The 20,471-nt window shown below is 43.8% G+C and overlaps 1 pseudogene; it reads left to right on the top strand.

Annotated features, from left to right (window-relative positions):
• The first annotated feature begins 11,761 nt into the window (after positions 1 to 11,761).
• On the top strand, positions 11,762 to 13,399 carry LOC115833818 (annotated as a pseudogene).
• The last annotated feature ends 7,072 nt before the right edge of the window (positions 13,400 to 20,471 follow it).

Here is a 20,471-nt window from a genome sequence, read left to right as displayed (position 1 = left end):
TTTAACCACAGTATCCCCAAGGACTAGCTAAGTGCCAGAAACATGGTTGGTACTCAATAAAGATTTAGTAAATGAATGAGTACCTTGATATTTGTGACTTACAGGTCTAAGATCCTCTTGCAGCATACTGGGCCAGACCTGGCCAGGACATGAGTCTACAGGACTGGAAAGTGAGTATTCGTCCTAAGATAGGGTATACAGGCTGAGGAGGTCTAAAATGGAAAAAACAAGAGGACTGAATTGAAAGCAAAGTCCTCAAAGAGAATGAAGTTTAAAAGTCAAGGAAATATGGTCAAAGGTCAAAAGGGGAGTCTTAAAAGGGAAGAAAACTATCATCTATGACTCTTAAATTGGGGACCTTGTGTTCACAGGGGTATTTGTCAGGGTGCCTCAGAGGACAAGAAGCCAAAAGACCAACATGGACCATCCAACAGTGTCAAGTTTATTCAATGGTGAGTAATTTGAAATATTTTATTTCTATCAAACATTGGTAGACAGAGTAAAAAAAAAATACAGACTTTAAAAATAAAAATGAGATTTCAAAATAACTATGCTTTTAGTGAGCCACTTTCTTTCATACACACAAGCTCCTAGAGTTTTGTGCTTTTCTCCTGATCTTGGGGTACTGCGGTCCAAATTTTTGAGATGAATATGTAGGATAAGAAACTGAGAAAAACCAAATTTTCAAAAATTACTTGGGGTATAATTTAAGAGAGATCTTGGGCAATTGCTAGGAAAAATATTGGGCTATCCTTAGCTAAACTTTACTGATTTGCTTTAAGGTATATTCTATGGACAAGAGAAAATGTTAAGCAGATCTTAACTTCTTTTTTTTTTTTTTTTTTGAGACGGAGTCTCGCTCTGTCGCCCAGGCTGGAGTGCAGTGGCGCGATCTCGGCTCACTGCAAGCTCCGCCTCCCGGGTTCAGGCCATTCTCCTGCCTCAGCCTCTCCAAGTAGCTGGGACCACAGGCAACTGCCACCACGCCCGGCTAATTTTTTGTATTTTTAGCAGGGACGGGGTTTCACCATGGTCTCGATCTCCTGACCTCGTGATCCGCCCACCTCGGCCTCCCAAAGGGCTGGGATTACAAGCGTGAGCCACCGCGCCCGGCCCTTAACTTCTTTTTTATCTAAAATCAACTTTTTTTTCTTATTACAAACAGTGCATAAAACAGGGTTTTCCAGAAGTTGATAATTGTTGAAGCTGGATGATGGATACTTGAGGTTTCATTTTATTACTGTCTTTATTTTTGGCTTTATTTGAAATTTTCCATACTAAAAGGTTAAAGAGACAAAAAACAATGTATGCTTATTTACAGAAGAATATTATATACATGTGAGTGAAAGGACTAAAATTAAAAAGAAATGTAAGTCATTGTCCAGATACTATCATATGACAATATTAATTGTCTAGGATATCCATGGAGAGAGATTAGATATTTTTTTAAACTGTGTCCAATCCCCAAATGCATTCCACTCTATTATCCATGAAATGGCAGTACTCTGATTTTAAAAATTGCCTTTAACTCAATGTGTGAGCCTGACTGGTCTAAAGATAATCACATTCTTTCTGCCAGCCATCAGTTTAGAAATCAGCAGTTCTAGACAATGATAAATGAAGAGATGGTGGCTACAGACTTCTAAAAATTTCCTCTTTGGTCTTTGCAGAAAGCAATACAAGCGATTCTCTCTTTCTTCAGCATATGAATGAGAAAGCAAGTAGTAATATCCAATTGCACCTGGAATCTATCTTACAATTATTTGGGGAACCAGCTGTGAGATAAAGCAGATATTTTGGATTACAGAGCAGAGAGACAGAACATTGTTTTTTAATAATATTTTTGGGTCACTGAATCAGTCTACCCTGAAGCCTATTTTACCTCTGCACTAGAACAATTAGATTAATAAATGTAATTATGATATTTATAAAAATAAATATATTTAATTCATTTTGAACTAGATGTTCTTTTGCTTGCTGCCCAAACTATCCTTCAGCATATAGTTTGCCCTTTTTCTGCACTTAATGATGATACATTATAAACATCTTTCTTTGTCAATAAATTCAGTTCTATGGCTTCATTTTGAATGTGTAGTATTCCGTTGTTTACCTGTACCTTTCCAACATCTCCAACATTTATTGTGCAATCTTGTGCTGTCAAATGAGTGAATTTTTTTAGTGCCAAGTCTACTAAGGACACAGTCCCAATATTCATAGTCTTCCTGAAGACAGAACTTCCCCTCCATTAAATGATCACTATAAATAATATAGAACTATATGTTCAAAATCATTTCATTGGCAGGCACGGTGGCTCATGCCTGTAATCCCAGCACTTTGGGAGGCCGAGACAGGTGGATCACCCGAGGCTGGGAGTTCGAGACCACCCTGACCAACATAGAGAAACCCCATCTCTACTAAAAATACAAAATTAACCGGGCATGGTGGCTCACACCTGTAATCCCAGTTACTCAAGGGGCTGAGGCAGGAGAATCGCTTAAACTTGGGAGGCGGAAGTTGCAGTGAGCCGAGATTGAGCCATTGCACTCCAGCCTGTGCAACAAGAACAAAACTCCGTCTCAGAAAAAAAAAGAAAAAGAAAACACGATCATTTTATCTAAGTCTGGGATCTGAACACAAGATAACACTTCATTTTTGTGAACCCATAGAAAGTTTTGCATAATATTGTCTTCCTTTCCACTCCTAATTCAGGAAAAGTTTACTACAAACTAATACCAGAACAATTTTGCCACCTCATGGAGGATGCTCACTGAGTTCCAGGCAAAGGTAGGGCTCAGTGGCAAGAAATGTTTTCATTGTTTTCCTGGCATTCTCAAGTATCACTCAGATGAATCAGAAAGTAATGACGCACAAAGAAACTCTGGCTATTAGAAGGAAGGACAGGTTTTTAAAACAACTCATTTGGGGATTTTTAAGTGTAATATGTCACGTTAACCAATTAACCTTTAGCTGAAATCTTCTCAAAAAGTATACAGTATTACTAGATTAAGATTAGGGTTATCTAAGGAGAATAGGTAATAATTTTCTTTTTTGTTGTTGTTGTTGTTGTTGAGATGGAGATTCGCTCTTGTCACTCAGGCTGGAGTGCAATGGCGCAATCTGTTTATGGTAACCCCTGCCTCCCAGGTTCAAGCGATTCTCCTGCCTCAGCCGCCCGAGTAGGTGGGATTACAGGCGCCTGCCACCACTCCCAGTAATTTTTTTGTATTTTTAGTAGAGACGGAGTTTCACCATGTTGGTCAGGCTTGTCTCAAACTCCTGACCTCAGGTGATCCACCCCTTCGGCCCCCCAAAGTGCTGGGATTACAGGTTGAGCCACTGAACCCAGCCAGAAAATAATTTTCTTTTTTTTTTTTTTTTGAGATGGAGTCTCACTCTGTCATCCAGGCTCGAGTGCAGTGGTGCCATCTTGGCTTACTGCAACCGCCGCCTCCCAGGTTCAAGTGATTCTCCTGCCTCAGCCTCCCAAGTAGCTGAGATTACAGGCATGTCCTGCCACACCTGGCTAATTTTTTGGATTTTTAGTAAGATGGGGCTTCACAGTGTTAGCCAGGATGGTCTCAATCTCCTGACCTTGTGATACGCCGCCTTGGCCTCCCAAAGTGCTGTGATTACAGGAGTGAGACACCGCTTCTGGCCAATAATTTTCTTTTTAACTATAACATTTCTATCTGTTATTGAGGAGCCCAAATATGGGCAGAGAAAATGTGAAAAATGTTAGTAGTTTATATGCATTTAGTCTCTTAAGTAAATAACTATATAAAATACCATATTATGACAAAAAGAACCAGGATTATGTCATAAATATCTCAAGTATCAGTGTTCTACCAAAACTAACTGTATTTGTTTTAGTTCCCTGCTTGTTTGCCTCTTCTTAAGGTGAATGCTTTGTCAAAATTGTGAATACTCATATTATTTTGGATTTCATGCACGGGCAAGCCAATTAATGTTATACTCCTTTGTCATAATGACATAATTCTGCTGAATTGGTAAAAGTCCTAATGCAGATTATTTTATGAATAGAAAATTAAAAGAAAAATTGTTGGCATAAAACAGAACCACAGTGGATGTTCACTATAATCTACTCTTCAATTTTACCTCGTACAAACTCAAAGACATGCTTACATTCCAAAAATGCCCCTGCCAGTCATAATCTACATGCCATCAAAAACACCCACCTCCTCTCCACTGGAAAATTACATAAAATCATGTCTACTAGACCTTCTCAGTTAGAGTCTGGAGGTCAGTGCTCAAGTCCAAGCTTTCTGTGAGGTGTACAATCTCCTTCAGTGTAATTCAGTCAGGCTCTTAATGCCAAGTTCCAAAATACTGCAATCGTCAGTTAGATGGTGAATTTCACTGCTCTATCCATCAGGGTCCCAAGAAAAAACAGAAAGCACAACTAAAGAGAAAAATTTTTGTTTCTATGTTTAAGTTTTTATTTAAACCTTGAGCAAACAGCTGAGAACACTGATGCACTTTCTGCTCTCCTGAAACTTATTCTGTGAGAGGGAGAATTCAAACTAATCATTTAATTAATAGTAAAAATTAATCAAGAATTTAAGGAAGCTACAAAAGCTTATACTTGGAGGCCTGATTTGGTCAGGGGGGAGAAAATTCACTTGTCCATGTAGAGAGTAGATTTCAAGAAGGAAATTAAGTGAGGACGTAGGGTAATTCTGATTTACAACTCAAGAACCCGGGGTTTTGTAGTAGCTGAGCTATTGCCCCTCGGCCAGTAGTTACTAAAGGAGGGAGAGTCCCATGAATCCATCTGGCCTGAAATGAGCAGTGACCTTCAGCTGAGGGACACAGGAAGGGAGGCTTAAGATAATTACCCTTATCATAGGCTCCCGCCTCGTTCTTTTTTTTTTTTTTTTTTTTTTGCGACGGAGTCTCCCTCTGTCACCCAGGCTGGAGTGCAGTGGCGCCATCTCGACTCACTGCAAGCTCTGCCTCCCGGGTTCACGCCATTCTCCTGCCTCAGCCTCCCGAGTAGCAGGGACTACAGGAGCCCACCACGCCAGGCTAACATTTTTTGCATTTTTTAGCAGGGACGGGGTTTCACCGTGTTAGCCAGGTTGGTCTTGATCTCCTCACCTCGTGATCTGCCCGCCTCAGCCTCCCAAAGTGCTGGGATAACTGGCTTGAGCCAGCCTGCCCGGCCCCCACCTCCTTCTCATCTACGGCTGTACCTCCGCATTGGCTGGACCCAGCTGGAAGCCAGAAGAGGTAAGAATCCTTTAAGGTTGTTCATGCAGGTCAGCCTCCCAAGATGGCATTGCAGGTAGAGGAAGGTGGAGCGTGGAGGATTCAGAGGGGCAAATAAAGGTGCACCACAGACAGAATTTCCTTAAAACAATATCTCATTTAGAGGAAAGAAAGGGGCTTGAGAATAATCACTTTTTAGGAGCAGGCAGTATAAAATGGTCTTGACTTGCTTCCTTGGAAATAGAGGAAGTGTCTTTGCTGTTTTGTTTTGTTTTGTTTTGTGAGACAAGGTCTCACTCTACTACCAAGGCTGAATCACCCTCAACCTCCTAGAATCAAGCGATCCTAGGGTCCCAAAATACAGAAAGATGGAATAGGTGAGTTCTAGTGTTTGACAGTACAGTATGAAAATTTGAGTTCACAAGAATTTCTTGTCTATTTCCAGATGCTTTGGTAAGAAGCTTCCTAACTTTCTCATTATGCTGGTTTTGAAGCTCTTCTCCTTCTGCTCTTGAAATCATGCTGGTTTTTGTTTTTTGTTTTGAGATGGAGTTTCGCTCTTGTTGCCCAGGCTGGAGCGTAATGGTGCAATCTTGGCTCACCGCAACCTCTGCCTCCTGGGTTCAAGTGATTCTCCTGCCTCCACCTCCCGAGTAGGTGGGATTACAGGCATGCGCCAGCACGCCCAGCTAATGTTGTATTTGTTGTAGAGACGGGGGTTTCTCCCTGTCGGTCAGGCTGGTCTTGAACTCCTGACCTCAGGTGACCCGCCTGCCTCGGCCTCCCAAAGTGCTGGGATTACAGGCGCGAGTGACTGCGCCCGGCCCATGCTGTATCCTTATCTGTTGTCGCTTGTTTGTTTGTTTTTGAGCCCAGAAATAACTTCTCACCTCTATGTTCAAATGATTTTTCACATGAGTGCTAAGAAAGCTCATTGGTGGAAAGGCAGCCTTTTCAAGAAATGGTGTTGGAGAAACTTGATTTCCACATGCAGAAGAATGAAGGTGGACCCTATGTCACACCAGGTGCAAAACTTAACACAAACTGGACCAAAGACCTGACCCCAAGTGCTAAAAGTATCATATGCCTAAAAGAAAACATTGGCCACACTTTCATGACGTCAGATTGGGCAACGCTTTCTGGGATATGACACCAAAAGCATAGGCAACAAAAGAAAATTACATTCCTTGGATTCCATCTAAATGACAGACACTTTTGTGCAGCAAAAAACACTGTGAACTGAGTAAAAAGATAACCCATGGATTAGGAAAAATATTTGCAAATCATATCTCTGAAAAGAGGCTGATATCCGTCGTATATCAAGAACAGCTAGAACTAAACAATGAGAAACCCAAAGCATCCCATTAACAATGGTCAGAAGACTCGAGTAGACGTGTCCCTAAAGGAGATACAGCAATGGCCAATAAGCATCTAAAATGATGTTCAAAATCACTAATCGTAGGGAAGCGCAAATCAAATCAAGAATGTGACACCACACATTAGGATGGATATGATAAACAATCAAGCATTGGTGAGACTAGAGGGAAGTAGGAATGCTTGAATATGATTGGAGGGAATGTAAAACCGTGAAGGAACAGGGAAAATAGTATGGCGTGTATGGGAAAAATCAAAAACAGAATGATCAGATGTTCCCGCAGTTGCATTTGTGGGTATCTACCAAAAAGAATTAGAAGCAAGGAATGGAAGAGAGATTTGTGCACCCATATTCATAGCAGCATTATTCACAACAGCCAAAATGTGGAAGCACCCCAAGGGTTCGTGGACAGATGAATGAAAAAGCACACTGCAGTTCATTCATACAATGGAAGACTATTCAGCCTTCAAAAGGCAGGCACTTCTGGCCGGTGCGGTGGCTCACGCCTGTAATCCCAGCATCTTGGAAGACCGAGGTGGGCGGATCACCTGAGGTCAGGAGTTCAAGACCAGCCTGGCCATCTTGGTGAAACCCTGTCTCTACTGAAAATGCAAAAAATTAGCCGGGCCGGTGGCTCAAGCCTGTCATCCCAGCACTTTCGGAGGCCGAGGCTGGCGGATCACGAGGTCAGGAGATCGAGACCATCCTGGCTAACACAGTGAAACCCCGTCTCTACTAAAAATACAAAAAATTAGCCGGGCGTGGTGGCGGGCGCCTGTAGTCCCAGCTACTTGGCAGGCTGAGGCAGGAGAATGGTGTGAACCTGGGAGGCGGAGCTTGCAGTGAGCCAAGATCGTGCCACTCCACTCCAGCCTGGGCAACAGAGCAAGACTCCGTCTCAAAAAAAAAAAAAAAGACAATGCAAAAAATTAGCCCAGCGTGGTGGCGTGTGCCTATAGTCCCAGCTACTCGGGAGGCTGAGGCACAAGAATCGCTTGAACCCGGGAAGCGGAGGTTGCAGTGAGCCCAGATTGTGCCACTGCACTCCAGCCTGTGCGACAATGAGACTCCATGTAAACACAAAACAAAACAAAATGAAACAAAACCAAAAAACAAAACCAGACAGGCACTTCTGACACAGGCTGCAACATGGATGAACCTTGAAGACATTATCGTCAGTGAAATAAAGAAATCCCAAAAGGATAAACATGACCAGGCTCAGTGGCTCACACCTGTAACCCCAGCGCCTTGGGAGGCTGAGGCAGGAGGATCCCTAAGGTCAGGAGTTCGAGAGCAGCCTGGCCAATATGCTGAAAGCTCGTCTCTGTTAAAAATACAAAAATTAGCTGGGCGTGGGTGCGCACGCTTGTAATCCCAGCTACTCGGGAGACTGGGACACAAGAATCGCTCGAACCCACGATGTGGAGGTTGCAGTGAGCCGAGATCACGCCACTGCACTCCAGCCTGGGCGACAGAGAAAGACTCTGTCTCCAAAAAAAAAAAAAAAAAAAACCAACAGAAAAAAAATTCAACACGGTATGATTCCACTTCTATCAAGTGCCTAGAGTAGTTAAACTCATAGAGTTGCAAATCAGAATGGTGGCCCCGGGGTGGGCGAGAGAGAGGAATGGAGAGTTTGGTGAATGGGTGCCATTTCCATTTTGAAAGATAAAACTGTTCTGGAGATGACGGCGGTGATGGTTGCTAAACAATGTGAAGGTACTTAATGTCATTCAACTGTCAACTGAAAAATAGTGGAAATTGTCAATGTTTATACTGGCCATTCTAGATGAAATCATATATATTTACAATTTTAGTATTGATACGTGGTATATTTTCCCATAATAAAAGATGAAAATGAAAGCAGTTGGATCTTTAGAAAGAAGAGAAAGAAGCAAGAATACACACAAGCTTCCTCCTGATTACAGGAAGAGCCCCTAAGCTTCTATGGACACTCCCTTTTCTCTTCTTCCTGCATTCTTATGAGGAAATCTTTAGAGATTGGGGAGCTTGGGCGACTTTGGCTAATGAGGAGCTCTGTGCCTTGAGCCCCCCAGGCCATAGAATAGTCAATACTCAGTCTGTGCCTCCAGCCCTGCAGTCTGAGGTTCCAGTCCTGGGGGCTCCACACCCGTCACCTGTATCAGGAGGCTCATGTCTCACCCTGTCTTCTTGCCAGCCTTGAGGACGGAGTCTGAGCCTCCATCCTGCACCACGCAGGGAGGACCGTGGACCTGTTCTCCGCGGTCATGGCCTGGCAGAGGGGAAGGGCAGTTCAGCTGAGGGATGTTCGGGAGCCTTGCTTTGTTTCCTCATCCTCAGGACAAACAGGACAGTGCGGTGGGCAGATGGGAGGAGACCGAGGTGCAACCTGTCAGCTCAGCAGACTGTGGAGTTTCTGTTCTTGCTTGTGGTGGGGGGGTCTCAGAAATCTTATTCAAACTTTTGCCTTCCTCCCCCACTAGTTGTCCTTTTCATAGACACCTCACCCAAGATAGCAGGGAATGAGTCCCTCTAAACTATTCCCTAAGAACAACAAAGATGATGAAGGTGATGATGAGGATAAAGAGGATGAAGACAGACACCAGGGCATCATGAACCCTTACTGAGGGCTTCCTAAAGGCCAGGCTCTGAGCTCTGTGCTCTATGCAGCTTGTTTCATTTCATCTGCGTAGTTTCCCAGTTATGAGTGCACATTTCATGATGATTTTACGGACTAGAGAAGGAGCAACGCATTTTCATAGGACTTGTACCAGATCATGAAGTCAAAAAGGGTGAAGTCCAATTTGAACCAGGCAGTCTAAGTCCGGACACATGGCATTTGGCCAATCCTCTCCCTGCATCCAACCTGCCCTCTCAAATCCTTGTCACTCAGGCCGATGCCCCTGCTCACTGTGCCCTTCCCTTTGGGGGTTCCTTGTAGACCACAGCTAGACCAGTGGGTGCCACAGTCACTGTGTCAAGTAGAGAAAGGGCAGCTGAGATCACATCAAAGGTTCCAGAAAGAATGGGCACAGGATCATTCGGGACGCATCCCTCCCTTGCCCCTGTTCCTGGCTCTCCTTACAGCTCTCGACTGCCTCAAAGGAGTCATCGATTCGGAGTTTGGCTTCCATTCCTACTGAGGAAGCTGGAAAGCATTTCAAAAAATGCTCCTCAGACGTGCCCGTGGTTAAGACCTCTGAGCTCTGCTTACAACTTTTGGAAGCTGGGCGCGGTGGCTCACGCCTGTAATCCCAGCACTTTGGGAGGCTGAGGCAGGCGAATCACAAGGTCAGGTGTTCGAGACCAGCCTGGACAACACGGGGAAACCCCGTCTCTACTAAAAATAGAAAAAAAGGAGCCGGGCGTAGTGGCGGGCGCCTGTCCTCTCAGCTGCTCGGCAGGCTGAGGCAGGAGAATAGCTTGAACCTGGGATGCGGAGGTTGCAGTGAGCCGAGATCACTCCACTGCACTCCAGCCTGGGCCACAGAACGAGACTCCATCTCAAAAAAGCAAAAACAAAAACAAAACCCAAACCACAACTTTTTGAGAGTTGGAAGACCATGAAGTAGAGTACCCGGGACTTAGAGTCTGGCCATGAATTTGGAATACCACCCTTTCTACTTCTCTGTATGGCAGGCGGTGAGATGTCCATCCTCTGAGACTCAGCACTCTCATCTGAGCTGATTTCTAGGTGATCTAATGGAAGCGAGCGATGATGAAACCGATCGTGGGTGCCCGCTGTATGATCTCTCTGTGATGGATGCGGAAAGTCAAGGCAAAGTGAATCTTCCATACATTCGTTACTATTTTAAGCTTCAACTCCATACAGTTCAATGGAAATATCCCCTGACCTGAAGTTCCGGTTTCCTTGCATTCCAGACAGGAATTTTTTTTTTTTTTTTTTTTGAGACGAGTCTCGCTCTGTCCCAGCTGAGTCAGTGGCCAATCTCGGCTCACGCAAGCTCCGCTCCCGTTCACCCATCTCCTGCTCAGCCTCTCCGAGCTGGACTACAGCCCCCCCCCCGGCTAATTTTTTTTTTTAGTAGAACGGTTCACTGTTAGCCAGGATGTCTCGATCTCCTGACCTCTGATCCCCCCCCTCCCAATGCTGGATTACAGCGTGAGCCACCGTGCCCCCAGACAGGACATTTTCTTTTGTCCTTATCTCAGTAAGTACTGAGTATTGTGAGAGGAACAAGTGAGTCTCTTTTGTTTCTGATTCCCCAGAGCCTGTATCTTGCTTGGCACAGAAGAGGTAGCAAAAGTCAAAATCTATGTTAATTCTTGAATTGACACTTCCTTGGTTCACAACAATTGGCTGTCATCAGTGTGACTTCGACTTACTTGATTCTTTTTGTTTTTTGTGTTTTGAGACGGAGTTTTGCTCCCGTTGCCCAGGCTGGAGTGCAGTGTTGTGATCTCGGCTCACCGTAGCCTCTGCCTCCCAGGTTCAAGCCATTCTCCTGCCTCAGCCTCCCGAGTAGTTGGGGCTACAGGCACCCGCCGCCATACCGGGAGAAGTTTTTGTATTTTTAGTAGAGGCGGGGTTTCACCATGTTGGCCAGGATGGTCTTGATCTCCTGACCCCGTGATCCGCCCTCCTCGGCCTCCCAAAGTGCTGGGATTACAGGCGTGAGCCACCGCGTCTGGCCGAACTTTCTGATGAAAACTCTAAGTCCACCTAAGCTAAGGACAGGAGTTGTAGCTGACGTGAATTTTCAAAGAAGACCCACCGATTTGAGGAAGCAATTACTCTCCTGCTGAAGGTGAAAAGTCAGAAAACGGAACGATGAAATCACTAGGACCTAACCGGCATGTGGAACTATTTTCTGCTTATGAACTATCAACTTTCATTTCATTTCCAGCTGACATGGTCTCAGCTCTTGTTGCCCAGGCTGGAGTGCAATGGCTCGATCTCGGCTCACCGCAACCTCCGCCTCCCAGGTTCAAGCAATTCTCCTGCCTCAGCCTCCCGAGTAGCTGAGATTACAGGCATGCACCACTACGCCCGGCTAATTTTGTATTCTTAGTAGAGACGGGGTTTCCCCATGCTGAGGCTGGTCTTGAACTCCTGACCTCAGGTGATCCGCCCGCCTCAGCCTCCCAAAGTGCTGGGATTACAGGCATGAGCCACCGTGCCCCGCCCGGTCTCAGCTGTTATACAGTGTTTATAAATGTTCTAAATCAAGGGAATTTGTATCAATCTAGTAGAATAAAATAAAGTATTTGAGTTCTTAATTTCCTTTAATTAGGATAACCTTTTTTTTCAAGTGAAGAGAACGGTTTTGTTACGTATTTTTCTTCGGACAAGATAGGCTGTATTTTCTAGCAGTTACGCATTTGTTATATATGATGATCTGGTTCTTGAAACATTCTTGAATCTAGTGTCTCTAAGGCAGGCGTGTACAGCAAGAAGTGAGGAACACAGAAATCAATGATGAAAGCATTAGAAGACAACTGAGTTTGTCAGAACTGCAAAATATTGCTGAGCGTGGATTGCTCTGAAATCTGAAAACATTACTTGTGAATTGCTTCTATCCAAAATGCAGACACAATGCCGGGTGTTGGTTTACTTGTTTCCCATTTTTCAACCCCCTTTTCTAGGCAAAAGGTGTCCAAACCATGCAGACCCACAGAATCTAACCGATGTCTCTAGATTCCTCCTCCTAGAACTCTCAGGGATCCAGAACTGCAGCCGATCCTCGCCGGGCTGTTCCTGTCCATGTGCCTGGTCACGGTCCTGGGGAACCTGCTCATCATCCTGGCCATCAGGCTGACTCCCACCTCCACACCCCCATGTACTTCTTCCTCTCCAACCTGTCCTCGCCTGACATGGGTTTCACCTCCACCACGGTCCCCAGATGATTGTGGACATCCAATCTCACAGCAGAGTCATCTCCTAGGCAGGCTGCCTGACTCAGATGTCTCTGTTTGCCATTTTTCGAGGCATGGAAGAGAGACACGCTCCTGAGTGTGATGGCCTATGACCGGTTTGTAGCCATCTGTCACCCTCTGTATCATTCGGCCATCATGAACCCGTGTTTCTGTGGCTTCCTAGTTTGGTTGTCTTTTTTTTTTTTTTTTTCTTCTCTTTAGACTCCCAGCTGCACAACTTGATTGCCTTGCTAACGACCTGCTTCAAGGGTGCGGAAATTCCTAATTTCTTCTGTGACCCTTCTCAACTCCCCCATCTTCCATGTTGTGACACCTTCACCAATAACATAATCATGTATTTTCCTGCTGCCGTATTTGGGTTCCTTCCCATCTCGGGGACCCTTTCCTCTTACTATAAAATGGTTTCCTCCATTCTGAGGCTTTCATCGTCAGGTGGGAAGTATAAAGCCTTCTCCACCTGTGGGTCTCACCTGTCAGTTGTTTGCTGAGTTTATGGAAGAGGCGTTGGAGGGTACCTCAGTTCAGATGTGTCCTCTTCCCCCAGAAAGGTTGCAGTGGCCTCAGTGATGTACACGGTGGTCACCCCCATGCTGAACCCCTTCGTCGACAGCCTGAGAAACAGGGATATTAAAGGTGTCCTGCAGCGGCCACACGGCAGCACGGTCCAATCTCCATATCTTTTTATCTGTTCCATTCCTTTTGTAGTGTGGGTTAAAAAAGGCAGTCAGGTCAAATAAGAATGATAACACAGGGTGAACACCCACTGTGACATTAGGAGTAATACCTCCTTAGGATATAAAAAACACTGTCACAGAGTATACACACAAGGGGTACACCCACTGTGATATTAGAAGCAATATCTCCCTATAATATGAAGAAAAATATCACAGGGTGTGCACACTGTGTGATCTTAGGAGTAATCTTTTACCCTGGATATTACGACTAACACACATGGGGTACACGCACTGTGATATCAGGAGTTGTATCTCCCTAGGATATTATGAATCGTATCACAGGGCATACACTCTGTGTGTACATCCACTGTGATATTTGAAGTCATATCTCTCTATGACATTACAAATAATATCAAAGGGTGCACACTCCTGTGACATATTAGGAGTAACATCCTCCTAGGGTATTACAGATAACGTCACAAGGTGAACACCTTCTGTGACATTTTGTACACCCTTTGTGACATTGAAAGAAACATCCCCTAGGATATTACGAAGAATGACACAGGCGGTGTACACACATTGTGAAATTAGTAGTGAACTCCTGCAAGGATATTACGAATTTTATGACAGGGTCTACACGCCCTGTGACATTAGTAGTGACGTTTTCCCAGAATATTATTAAGAATATTAAAGGGTGTACAGGAACTGTGTCTTACGACTAACATTTCCAGAAAATATTACACGTAGTATCACGTGCGTACACCCCGTGTGACATTAGGAGTAACCTCCCACAAAACTATAACGAAATATTTCACAAGGTGTACACCCTCTGTGACATTAAAAGTAATATTTCCCTAGAATTTGACGATAATATCACAGAGTGTACACCCTCTGTGATATGAGGAGTGACATCTTCTAAGGAATTTCACAAGGTGTAGAAACCCTGTGACATAAGGAGTGACATCCCCCTAGCATACGATGAATAATATTAAAGGGAACATAGCCCGTGTGGCAATCAAAGTAACTTCCCCTTAGGAGACTGAGAATAACACCCCACGGTGTACACACATTATGATATTCTTATTTTGTCCCGCTAGGATATTGTGAATAATATCACAGTGTGCAGAGTCCTATGACATGAAGATGAACATTCCCCTACATTACGGATATAGCAGGGTGTGTACCCCCTGTGACTTTAGTAGTGGCATCTTCCCAGAATACGGAAAATCATGTCCCAGGGTGTCAACCAAGTGTGGCAGTAGAGAAAACATCCCAGGAGTAAAGGATTAACAGGGCGACGCCCGCGATGGGGGGAGAATATCACCCCCCTTCCCCCCTGGATATTACGAGCCACATCGCAGGGGGCGAGGGCGCCCCCCGGTACTAACAGCCAGGAGGGAGGGGGCTGGCTCTTACTCGCCGTATCGCAGGAGGTGTCTACAGCCCCTGCGATCTTGGGAGTGATATCATCCTCTCCCCCTGAATAGAAGAAACAATATCACAGGAGGATGTACACCCCCGTGATATTGGAAGTAACATCATTTTCTCCCCTTAGAGATATTGGGAACAATATCAGAGTGGGTGTGGACAGCCCCTGCGACATTGCCGCCACTATCTTCCTCTCCCTCCCAGGATAGAAGGAACAATGTCACAAGCGGGTGTACACCCCCTGCGATATTCGGGGTATTATCTTCCTCTCCTCGCTGCCTATTAGGAACAATGTCACAGAAGGGGTGTACACCCCCTGCTATACTGGGAGTGATAGCATCCTCTCGGTCCCTGGATATTAGGAACAATATCCCTAGGGAATGTACACCTCTTGCAATATTCAGACTAATATCATCCCCTCGCCCCCTGGATATTAGGATCAATATCACAGGGGTGGTGGGCACCCCCGACGAAATTGGATGAAATATCGTCCTCTCCACCTTTGGATGTTAGGGACAGTATCACGGGGAGGTCTCCGCCCCTGCGATATTGGGAGTCCTATCATCCGCTCCCAACCAGGATATTAGAAACAAGATGACCGTAGGGATGGATATCCCACGCGATATTTTCAATAATGTCACCCTCTACCCCCTGGCTACTAGGAGTCACATCATAGAGGGGTGTACACTGTCTGCGATACTGGGAGTCATATCCTCTCCCCAAGGATATCGGGAACAGTTTTATTAATTACTAATATTAATAAATATAATAACAATTAATAGTAATCATCGATATTAATAATTACAGTAGAGAGAGTAAAGCTTAATAGGATTAAAAATATTAATGATTACTATTAATAGCAATATCACTATTAATTATAAAATAATGATATCAGTAATGAATGTTACCGAAATCAATCATAAGTGATGTTGGTAATAAAACAATGATAAATATTAATATTAATAACTAATATTAAAAATGACATTAATAGTAATTGATTTTAATCATCCATAATCCTCTTTAAAATAATCATTAATGATTAATAACTTTATATACTATGAATTAATATTACCATTGATAATTATTGAGACTGATGTTTAATAATTCACAATATTATGACTCCTAATACCGCAGGAGGTGTACACCTGCCTGTGATATTGTTCCTAATATCCAGGGATGGAGAGCATGATATTAGTTTTAATATCGCAGTAGGTGTACACTCACCCTGTGACACTGATCCTAATATCCAATGGGTAGAGTATGACATGACTGCAACATAGCAATGAATGTACAGCCACCCGGTGATATTGCTCCTAACATTCACGGAAGAAGCGTATGACTTTACTCCCAATATCGCAGGGAGTGTCCACCCCTTCTGTGATATTGTTCCTAGTATCCCGAGGGGGAGAGGATGATAATAATTCCAGCATCGCAGGCTGTGTTCACCCACTCTGTGATATTGTTATTAATATCCTGAAAGGGAGAGGATGATGTTACTCCCCATAATAGATAGATATTATTCCCCATAATAGGGCAGGAGGTGTACATCCACCCTGTGATATTCCTCCTAATATTCAGAGGCCGAGAGGTTGATATTACCCCCAATATCGCAGGAAGTGTACAAGCCCGTGTGAGATGGTCCTTAATAATATTCCAAGGCGGAGGGGGTGATATGACTACATGTATCGCAGAAAGTGTACACCCCCCAGGGATATGGTTCCCATGATCCTGGACGGAAGGGGCTGATATTACTTTAAATATCACAGAAGGTGGACACGCCCCCACTGAAATTGCTTCTAATTGCAACGTGGGAGAGGAGGACGTGACACCCAATATCGCAGGGAGTAGAAACACCCTTGTGATACTGTTCTTAATCTTCAGGGAGGAAGAGGATGATATTACTCGAATACAGACGGGTGTACGTCCTCTGTACAAAGCCGGTGTACACCCGTCTGTGCAATAGTTGATAATTTCCAGAGGGGGAGATGATATTACTCACAATATGGTAAACAGGCTGTGAGTCCACCGCGGGTCCTAAGAGCCAGGGGGGCAGAGGGGCTGGCTCTCAGTCCCCGCCTCGCGGGGGGCGCCTCGCCCCCTGCCTCTCCCGCCCCGCATATTACGAAAAATATCACAGAGTGGGTGTACACCTCCTGCGATATGGGGGGTAATATCATCTTGTCTTCTTTTGGATAGTAGGAACAATATCACACGGGTTTGTACACTTTCTGTGATATTGGGAGTAATATCAACCTCTCTGCCTTGGAATATTAAGAACAATGTCACAGAATGGATGTACACCCCCTGCGATATTGGGAGTAATAGCAGCCTCTCCTCTCCTTGGATGTTCGGAATCATGTCCCAGGGTGGCTGTACACCTCCTGCTGTATGCACCCTATTTGTAATCTTTTATCCCTCGCCCCCCTCCCTATTAAATAATAGACAAAAAATAATGGGTTTAGAATAAATGAGTTCAAACAAATTGTCAAACATATGTGGGAAAATTGGAATCAGTTTCTGAGGAAAAGCAAAAAACTCAACAGAAATGCTCATAAAGCATCATCCCTTCATGGCTAGAGCTGCCAGGACACCAGAACACCAAAATCAGCTAGGGAAATTTTGTAGAAGTCCTAGATGTACTAATTGTTCTGTGAATACACAGAGATGTAATTGTAACTGTTACCTGCATGTAGAGTAAAGATGAGAAGGCATTGGTCATGGTGGCAGCTACCTCAGGAGTTACAAGGCAGACGTGGTTCCAGGACAGTATGTGTCAGGGCAGAGGGGTCCTCGGAGGCTATTAGAAGCTGGTCATGGCACAGACATTGTAAGTCAGATGGTCTCATTACTTTCGATGACGAAACCAAAATTGCTTTTGCATCAGCCTAATACAACGGCCTGGCAAGAGCACAGGAAAAGTCCCTGTGGTGTTAGATGGAGACCTCTGATGCAGCACAATTCCTTCATCCCCTTCTCCAAAACCCCCTCTTCCAATTCCACTGAAGAGAAAATCTGATGGAAGTCTGGTGTAAGCAGGCTCAGATATATCTACCACTATAGATAGTAGAGGTGACTCACAAATCCAAGCCTATCAAATACATCACTAACAAATTACATGTTTAATTTTTTTTTGAAATTAGGGATCATGATATGAAAGTTATCAGAATCAAAACTGTCACTAATGTTTAAAAGGAAAAGAAAAAACCTGGACAAATAGATTCAGAGAAGCCTTGAAGAGAGGGTTCTCATGCTTCTAGGCCTGATAACAAAAACTATCACAAAATACCACAAAAACCACAACCTTGCACAAAGGCCATAGCAACCTTACACAAAATACACTTCTGTGAGGACATCTATCCAGCAACCACCTGCCCAACCTTCAACTGACATCGACCTTGTTGTTGATCTGTATAGTTGAAGATAACTATATCGAAACAATTACATAAGCCTCTTCATTTTTCCTTTTGTTTCTACTCCCCCATGCTTCCAGGTTGATCGTTTTTCTTTTAAAGACCTTGTCTTCCTTCACCATTTGAATCTACATAGTTTCTTTTGTCAGGCATGTTCCCATTGCAATGTCCTCCTCCCTAAGGTGTGTCTTTTTCCATCAGAGAGCCTTTCTCTGTTTTCTAGGTTTACAATGAGAAGGGCTCTAAAGCATTTTTGTAAAATTTTTACTGTCTTCCTAGGAACAAATCACTGACTTACAGTATTGATATTGACTTATTTACATTTCTGGGGATGAGGAATTAAAGATTTCACAAATTTTCTTCTTGAGAAGATCCAAGTTTTCACGTGAGCAAAACTGAATATGTAAATTGATATGTAAATTATGCTGCAGATAATATAGTCAAATGTTTACTTATTTTAATTTGTTACAGATGAATATTGCATATGTGAGATAATATACTAAGAAATTATCACATTTAATGAAATGCTTTAATCAAATTCCCGATTGAATTTTTGATATCAATATCTTTTTCATTGTTTAATCCATCTTTAGAGTGAACAGGGCTGTCTAGGCCAAAGTCCTCACTTCTATCTACATTGTCTGAGTTACAGAACTTTTTGAATTTATTATGTTGTCACAGGAAGTTTCCTATTGCTTGTTTAAAGGAGTCTCTCTCAATATGATGCAGAATCCAAAAGCCCTGAAAGGCGTATATCCTGAGTTTCTGTTACCGGAGCCAAAGGTTGCCAATTTCTTGTAGATCCTGCTACAGTTAAACTTCATTTAAGTAATCATTAAAAGCTGCATTTATTCCCTCACTTGAAATTTTGATTTCGCAGTATTAGGACTAATTCTCTAAGTCTTTGCTAAGTAATGTTCCTCCTTTTCTTGTAGCTTGACTCTGATGATCTCTATATGCAACATCAATTGACATAAAGTACATTCAGGGCAAGAGAGTTTCCTTAAATTTTAAGCCACCATCTGTCTGTGCTCTTAGGGCAGTTAGCCTTAAATCATTTTAAGATGCTCCCCTCTAAGTACTGTGATAGTGATAGAGATGTCACCAGTCAGGTGTCCTAGGAAACCGACTCGGAGTTGGAGATTTGCATGCAAGGAAGTTGAAATGGATATTCCCAACACCTGCGAAGAGTGAAAGCAATAGGATTGGGCAGAGCAGGAAGCTGGCTGGAATGCAATCACTATCATGGCCGCAGCCCGCTCTACAGGGATCTTGGTGAGTTTACCTAATGAGCTCAAATTGGAGCAAGCAAGCCAGGCCATTATATTTCTGTACCAAGCAGTTCTCGGATGTGGGATGCCTTGAGAAGGGACATGAACTTGGATGAAGGAACTTTACTGTGCTGTGAGTGTTGTTGCCAGGAGTCAGCTGTCAACACTCCCAGGAGACGGGGAATTATGCTTTAGTCACTGAGGTGGCACCTAGTGCCAGACCACAGCCTTGTTAAACAGAGCCAGAATTTGGAGGATGGATGGTGGGTTTAACATTTGGGGCTTGACATCTTGTCCCCACAAGCTGCTGCTGGCCTATTCCTTGTCCATTTCTGTGTGGCCTGTTTAGGCCCACCGGCTTCCTGCTTCTTCTTTACCATATCTGGAATGCAAAAATCTACTCGTAATTTGGCCCATGGTCCCTTCTGCTTAGACATATCCTTGTAGCTATTTTTTTTAAAGATGACTATGCCTTCTAGAATATTTCTAAGAAACTGCCTAAGTCACCACTGCTACCAAGAGGCCTTTGCTTTTTCCTCTTCTTAACTATGGGAAAGGAAGGTAGGAGTGTAGGGAGTGAGTATTTTCTAACCTGGAAAAAACTCATTTTACCCTATATAATTTTTGTTAGCGAATTCCTTCTTTGCACTTACTCCACAATCTTTCCAAATTCTCCCAAATGCTCAAGCTTTTAAAAAACAAAAGACAGAAATGATAGCAGGTTATTATTTTTTCCACCAAACCTTTTCTTTCTATTCCTTTACGTCAATGAGCTTAGAATAACTGCTCCTGGAACTGGGAAAGGGACTTGGGAAAAGAAAGAAAAAAAAAGCTCTCAAAGTTTAACATCACAAAACATTATAGTCACTGTTATTATTTATTTATTTATTTATTTATTTATTTATTTATTTATTTTTGAGATGGAATCTTGTTCTGCCACCAGGCTGGAGTGCAGTGGTGCAATCTCAGCTCACTGCAACCTCCGCGTCTTGGTTCAAGCGATTCTCCTGCCTCAGCCTTCTGAGTAGCTGGGACTACAGGCGCCGCCACCACACCCAGCTAATTTTTGTATTTTTAGTAGAGATGGGTTTCACCGTGTTAGCCAGGATGGTCTCGATCTCCTGATCTTGTGATCCACCCGCCTCGGCCTCCCAAGGTGCTGGGATTACAGGCGTGAGCCACCGCGCGTGGCCTTGTTTTGTAA

The sequence above is a fragment of the Nomascus leucogenys genome, unplaced genomic scaffold, assembly GCF_006542625.1.
Source record: "Nomascus leucogenys isolate Asia unplaced genomic scaffold, Asia_NLE_v1 000775F_98180_qpd_obj, whole genome shotgun sequence".
Taxonomy (NCBI): Eukaryota; Metazoa; Chordata; class Mammalia; order Primates; family Hylobatidae; genus Nomascus; species Nomascus leucogenys.
Note: the sequence above shows the minus strand (reverse complement) of the source record. Positions and strands in the feature narration are given on the sequence as shown.